The following is a 7,976-nucleotide window of genomic DNA, read 5'->3' as shown; positions in this document are numbered from 1 at the left end:
CTGTTTCTGCGTTCCAGATTCTGCCCTTTCACCGTTTCTTAAATTCCCGGAGATCCGTAACTCCGATTGGGCTGAAATTTGGACACGACTTTATTCGGATATTAGCTCTCTTGCAGTGAAATAAGGGCATCAACCACCTTACGGGGTGGCCACAAGGGCCCAGGGCATGCCCCCTGCCTCATGCCCCCTCGGGCATCGTCTTGCGTTGATTCTTCCTCCCAAGAATCACATATATTCCAAAAAAATCTCCATTAGTTTTTATCCCATTTGGACTCCGTTTGATATGGATTTTCTGCGAAACAAAAAACATGCAACAAACAGGAACTGGCACGGGGCACTGGATCAATATGTTAGCCCCAAAAATAGTATAAAAAGTTGCCAAAAGTATATGAAAGTTGTAGAATATAGGCATGTAACAATCAAAAATTATAGATACGACAGAGACGTATCATGTAGGCATCATGGGAACAGATTTTGTCTGATGTGCTACTTTCCCGTTCGAGAGAAGGTATGATTACCTCATCAAGTTCTATTTTCCTCCCACTCACTTCTTTTGATAGAAACTCCTTCTCTAGAAAGGTTCCATTCTTGGCAACAAAGATCTTGCCTTCGGATATGTGGTAGAAGGTGGACCCAATTGTTTCCTTAGGGTATCCTATGAAGATGCACTTCTCCAATTTAGGATCGAGCTTATCCGGCTGAAGCCTTTTTACATAAGCATCGCAACCCCAAACTTTAAGAAACGACAGCTTAGGTTTCTTGCCAAACCATAGTTCATACGGTGTCATCTCAACGGATTTAGATGGTGCCCTATTTAACGTGAATGCAGTTGTCCCTAATGCATAACCCCAAAATGATAGTGGTAAATCGGTAAGATACATCATAGAACGCACCATATCCAATAAAAGTACGGTTACGATGTTCGGACACACCATTACACTGTGGTGTTCTAGGTGGTGTGAGTTGTGAAACAATTCCACATTGTTCTAAATGAAGGCCAAACTCGTAACTCAAATATTCGCCTCCGCGATCAGATCGTAGAAACTTTATTTTCTTGTTATGATGATTCTCTACTTCACTCTAAAAAAATTTAAACTGTTCAAATGTTCCAGACTTGTGTTTCATCAAGTAGATATACCCATAACTACTCAAATCATCTGTGAAGGTCAGAAAATAATGATACTCGCCGCGTGCTTCAACACTCATTGGACCGCATACATCGGTATGTATTATTTCTAATAAGTTAATATCTCGCTCCATTTTTTCGGAGAACGGAGCTTTAGTCACCTTGCCCATGAGGCATGGTTCGCAAGTATCAAATGATTCATAATCAAGTGATTCCAAAAGTCCATCTATATGGAGTTTCTTCGTGCGCTTTACACCAATATGACCTAAACTGCAGTGCCACAAGTGTGTTGCACTATCATTATCAACTTTGCATCTTTTGGCATCAATATTATGAATATGTGTATCACTACGATCTAGACTCAATAAACCATTCACATTGGGTGTATGACGATAGAAGGTTTTATTCATGTAAGTAGAATAACAATTATTCTCCATCTTAAATGAATAACCATATTGCAATAAACATGATCTAATCATATTCATGCTCAACGCAAACACCAAATAACATTTATTTAGGTTCAACACTAATCCCGAAGGTAGAGGGAGTGTGCGATGGTGATCATATCAACCTTGGAATCATTTCCAACACACATAGTCACCTCGCTTTTAACTAGTCTTTGCAACTTCTGTTTAGAGTTACTAATTTTAGCAACTGAACTGGTATCATATACCCAGGGGTTACTTCAAACACTAGTAAAATACACATCGATAACATGTATATCAAATATACCTTTGTTCACTTTGCCATCCTTCTTATCCGTAAAGTATTAGGGGCAGTTCCACTTCGAGTGACCATTTCCTTTGCAGTAGAAGCACTCAGTTTCAGGCTTCGGTCTAGCTTTGGGCTTCTTCATGGGAGTAGCAACTTGCTTGCCATTCTTCTTGAAGTTCTCTTTCTTTCCCTTGCCCCTTTCCTTGTAACTAGTGGTCTTGTTTAACCATCAACACTTGATGCTTTTATTTGATTTGTACCTTCGTCGATTTCAGCATCGCGAAGAGCTCAAGAATTGTTTTTGTCATCCCTTATAGTTCATCATGAAGTTCTAGTAGCTTGGTGATCGTGACTAGAGAACTCTTTCAATCATTGTCTTATCTGGAAGATTAACTCCCACTTGATTCAAGTGATTGTAGTGCCCAGACATTCTGAGCACATGCTCACTGGTTGAGCTATTCTCCTCCATCTTGTAGGCAAAGTACCTGTCAGAGGTCTCATACCTCTTGACTCGGGCATGAGTCTAAAATACCAATTTCAGCTCTTGGAACATCTTATATGCTATATGGTGTTCAAAACGTTTTTGAAGTCTCGGTTCTAAGCCGTAAAGCATGGCACACTAAACTATTAAGTAGTCATCATATCGAGCTTGCCAAATGTTCATAACGTCAACATCTGCTCCTGCAATAGGTCTGTCACCTGGTGATGCATCAAGGACACAATTCTTCTGTGCAGCAATGAGGATAACCCTCATATCACGGACCCGGTCCATCTCATGAACAAAAGACCCATATCATTCAAGAACACTTTGGTACTACCGTGAAGAAGGATGGCTTCGCTGCTCTAAACTGGGATGCGCTCAACATCATTGCTAGAAATATTTGGGGCCTTGACACACACTCTCTGAGGCCGAGGTCAAGGCTGCTATCCATCAACTCCCCTCCCACAAGGCCCTGGGCCCAGGTGGCTTTACTGCGGAGTTTTTAAAACTTGTTGGGAGATCATTAGGGAAGATGGGATGAATGCCATCAACCGGTTCTCCAATCTGCAAGTCGCACACTTGTAGTGGCTAAACTCGGCTAATGTGGTTCTTTTGTGAAAATTTTCTAGATCTAATTATCAAAGTTCATCAGAAGTACAAACTACAAAGCATTGAGATTACATCGAGATTCTAAGACCACCGAACGACCACTACTGCCGCCAAAACGAGCCATTGACGCGCCGCTATCACCGCTCCTCTACCGGAGCCGACTTGACCTTGTCAATCATAGTTCGAAAATCTTCATACACATGCCTCTAAGGACCAGCGCCCTAGAGTCGTAGTCGTCGCCATTGAGACATTAAATAGATCTAAAGCACCTGACGTCAAATCTCATCACACGACAAGAAACCCTAACCTCACCGCCTCAATGAGACGACAAGAATCTATGCTACAGCTTCATCGACTATGTCTAAATAGACGAACTCGAGGAGGACAAACTTTGAAAGTGCATATTTTTTTTTAATGTTTCAAATTGGGCAATACATCTGACGTTTCCAGAGGGAGGTAATCCGAGTGAATGATCTTGCACAGTTAGGTAGGAAAAACGAATGTTTTTGTTCACTCAAAAAACTCATCCCAACAAACGCTCTAGAATTGACATGCGAAAACAGATGATTTTGCCATTTTCTAGAGTAACTTTTGCCATGTTCTCTATACAAATTCTCAGAAAATTCCCATGCTGCATGAGAATAATTTCCATGCATTTTCAAGAATCTGCCATGATGCAATCATGGAGAGTTGCTATACTAAAAAATGAATGATGAAACTTGCCCTGCTCGAGATTTGTCATGTTGCTTAAGAAAATTGACATGCTAAATCAACATAAAATGGTGAAACTTCCATGCTCCAACAACATAATTTGCCATGTCAAAATGTGTTGCCATCATGAGTAAATAGTGTACTGCCGGCAGCTCATAGTTCGTGCGGAGTGGGTTGCGAGACTGAACACTTTAGGATTCATAAGTGGGATCCAATGTGCCTAAGGGCGTTCCTTTGGAACCCAAAAAATTTGACTCGGTTCTATAGCAGTAGGGTTTAAAATTTTGAAATAGTGCTTCGCCCTGAGATGGGTACATCGCGGCTTCCATGGCACCAGGACCTTGCCGGAGACCGGAACTACATGGTTGGCCTGTGTGAGTTGGTATTTTTAGTCTTGATCGTCGTCCAGATTGTAGAGTTTGTCGAAGTCAAGACGGAGTGATGGTGTCCTGGACTGGAAGGTGCTAGCCACGTCGGCTTCAGGACATATGGGCTGGGCGGGGACCCCCAAAACAACCAACCAGTGGGTCACATTCATCGTGTCCCAGGAGAATCAAGATGAAATCTTCCGAAGACTTGGTGCATACTCCAAGACTTAGAGGTGATCTTGGGCACATTTACTCCTAAATGTAACTGACTTATGTGTAACCCTAGGCACCCTCAGTATCTATATAAGCCGAGGGGTGAAGACTGTAGAAGCCAACTCATACACACACACGATCTCGCGGTAGATCAACATGTACTACGTACCCCGTCAATCAATACAATGAAAGCATGACATAGGTTGAGAGCCCGAACCTGGTAAAACTCGTGTCTCTGTTACCATCGCACCAAGGCTACCAGCTCGGGACCTCATTTCTAACTGATCCCCTAAAAGGCCATAAGGGAGTAGAATTTCTGTTTTACTCCCTTACGGTGCACCTAGCTGATCCCTTAAGAAACTCAATGGAGTAAAAAAATTACTCCACCTCCCTATTCTCCCTAAAATGTCCCTAAATTTACTCCATCCGTCGTGGCCAATTAAAAGTGGCACCTCTCCCTCTCGTCCCTCCTGCGCCGCACTATCTCCCGCTGACGCAGCCGCCAGGCCCCGTCACCGCCACCGATGACTGCCGGGCCGCCCGGAATGGATAGCCCGGCCCCTTCCCTCACCCCACGGGCCATCGACGTCGGCTTTTCACCGCCGAAAACCACCCACGCACCGTTGCCGCCGAAGAAAAGTTTGGGTATGAAGAAGACCCACCCACGCGTCCAAGATCCTCCTCCAACCGCTCCAATGGTCTCCGGGGTGGCCACCACCTCTCCAGCAACGGCATGTCGCCCTCCTGCCACACCTACCGAAGGCGAACGGGCTTGAAAGTCGACGGCGGCGATGGTGGCGCTCGCAGAGGTGACCACAAAGGAGAAGATGAAGAAGGCCATAGCGGTGCCTCATCCTAGGCAGATGCCTCATCCTACAACTCCGGAGCCCTACGACGACTGCTCCGGCGCGAGCGGCGGCTGCAGCCGACAACAAGAATCACTACCACCAAGTGCTCGATGAAATGCCAATAAGGTAAAAATAAAAACCTCGCGTTTGTTTCGGTATCCGATAGTGATTGTTGGTGATCGGTAATGATTGTTGATAGTGTTACTTTGATAATGCAGTGCGGAGATGAACATGGCCGAATTCCTCGCATCGTTGGAGCCCTCGGCTGCCGTTGGCCTTGATGAGCTCAACTACGACTCGTTTTGCGATTCGGCCACCCAAGACATGGAGGAGGAGGTCGAGGAGGAGGTGGCCAAGGAGAAGGCTGGGGAGGAGGAGGTTGTGGAGGTGACCGAAGCAAGCACCAAAGTCCCAAGGTGCCGCACCCAAAACTACACCCAAAAGGAGGACATTGCGCTTTGCGATGCTTGGTGCGCCATCTCCATGGATTCAACGATTGGAACGGATCAAACCAAGACCATGTTTTAGGAGAGGAATACTAACCACTACAACAACTCTGTGGACGTATCAAGCCGTACCCAAGGTTTTCTTGTGCGTTGTTGGAGCACCATTCATGACCAATGCAACCGATGGTCTGGTTGCATCGACCAAGTGAATCATGCTCCATCGAGTGGCGTGCAAGTGGTGGAGTATGTCCCCTACATCCAAAATCTATTCAAGCATGTGAACACCAAGTTCGGCCATAAGCCCTTCACTTTGCATCATTGCTACAAAGAGTTATGCAAGAACGAGAAGTGGATCCAAAGAATTGTGGAGACCACTCCAAAGAGGTCAATGTTGAGCATATCCGCTGAGGAGGATGACGAGGTTGATGAAGATGCCAACAATAGATTGGAGGAAACAAGATTACAAAAGAAAGAAAGAAGAGAAATGCATTTGATGGCACTTACAAGGAAGAACTGTGGCAATGATGGAGACCAAGAAGACGTTGGTATCCAAATGCAAAGAGGAGAAGACAGCGAGGTGTAATGAGCTCAAGGCATTGGAGGATGAGAAATGGAAGACCAAGTCCATGGCCGAAGAGAGAAAGTTGAAGGTAGAGGAGCGTAGGCTTGCACTTGAGGAGGACATGATTCGTGATGCCAAGAAGGCGGAAGAACGTGCTATCATGTTCATCAATCCAAACACAAAGGATAAAAACACAAGAAAGTATTGGGAGCTCACTCGTGGAGAGATCTTGGAAGCTGATGGCTCGAGAATTTGTGATGTTTTAGTAGTGATTTTTAATTGGTTTTATTGGAGTTCTTATTACTCTTCGGATATTGCTAATGCTAATCCCTCGAAAGAGAAGAAAATCCACTTTATCAATGTTTGGCAGGAAATATCAGCTATGGAAGGAAACTAAGGAGGGTTGCTGCAAATCAAGCCAAATGGAGCAACTTTCCTGAAGAAACTGAAGTCAATAGACAAACCAGACTAAAAGACGGTGTTCCATATGACCGCAAGCGCTCGTATGAGCGGTCATATGGACTGCCATCAGCTCTACCATGTTTTGTGAAGGGTCCGAGGGGAGAATAGAACCCTAGCCGCCGCCACACCTCCCAGAATAGGAGAAGGGGGGATCTAAAGAACTTTTGAAGATCTTCTTAGCCTTTGGTTCTTCCATCTACATCATCATCATCACCCCTTTCATTATTGTAAGAGGAATTTCAATTGGGAGAACAATTGTAACTTTACTCAATCTCATCTAGAGATCAAGACTATTTGAATTATCCATTCCATCTTATTGTGGATCTTCACGGTACTATCGATATGGTTTTCATGGGTTTTATCTTCATTGTGATTGATTCCTCTCTTATGACGTGTGAGTAATTCCCCTAGGTGTGGGAGATATAGGTAAGTGTCAAGATTAAATTGTGCCTATTCTATATGTCGTCATTTGCATTCATAGTAGTATGATCTATCTAGTATGTTGTTATGTCGTGGTGAACTCTATGCGTGTTGTCCAATTTAAGGGCTCAGGCAACATGATCTCAAGATCTACACAGGTAACACATATTGTTTAGGAAATCGGCAGCCTCTGACGTGATAGGTGGAGATATCTATGAGGACCGAAGACAATATGAGATAACGGTGATCCATTGATCTTAATGCTTTGTTCCGGTCTAAGGACCTTAATTGTTGGAACACCCACTTTGTGGCAACGAAGAAACAAGACCAGAGAATGCAATATAATCCCTACTGGAGGAGTTTCATAAGCCCAGGGAGAACCGCCTACAGAATACCTATATCAAATGCTATGAGTGTAATACAAGGTAACTGGTACTACCGTAGCAATGGCACACTTCTTACCATGAGCTGAAATCTCTCCGCACATAATCTCTTCATTGCAGGAAACCCAACTGTAGTTTTATTCATGTTATTTACTTTTATTAGTTCTTTTAGTTGTTACTACAATTCCCTTTATATTTGTCAAACTGGTTTATTTGTGACTCATGACAGTAACGATATTTGTAGAAGCACAAGCAGTTACTTCGCATAAGAACTGTGACACCTTGTGTGTGACAGAGACGCTACCTATAAATAGTCTCCTTCGTCCTTCGTTAGGATGATTACTCATTGGGATACTTCTTTGAAAGTGCTACACTACCTTGTTTGGCTTGCATGCATCAGAAGCCTCTCTACGGAATGTTGGTGGTGGCCGAGGGGGCGGTGTTGATTTTGGTGGCCGAGGAGGTGGTGGCCAAGGGGCGGTGTTGATTTTGGTGGTCGAGGAGGTGGTGTTGGTGGTGGTGGCCGAGGGGGTGGTGGAGGCGATGATGTTGGTGGTGGTGGCGCTGAGAGGATGGCAGTGTTGATGTTGGTGTTGGTGGCCGAGAGGATAGTAGTGTTGATGGTGGTGGCCA

The 7,976-nt window shown here is 44.4% G+C and overlaps 1 pseudogene; it reads left to right on the top strand.

Annotated features, from left to right (window-relative positions):
* The first annotated feature begins 5,295 nt into the window (after positions 1-5,295).
* The window catches only part of LOC119272073, a 3,306-nt pseudogene continuing 625 nt past the window's right edge, over positions 5,296-7,976 (top strand).

This window comes from Triticum dicoccoides, chromosome 3A (assembly GCF_002162155.2).
Source record: "Triticum dicoccoides isolate Atlit2015 ecotype Zavitan chromosome 3A, WEW_v2.0, whole genome shotgun sequence".
NCBI lineage: Eukaryota > Viridiplantae > Streptophyta > Magnoliopsida > Poales > Poaceae > Triticum > Triticum dicoccoides.
Note: the sequence above shows the minus strand (reverse complement) of the source record. Positions and strands in the feature narration are given on the sequence as shown.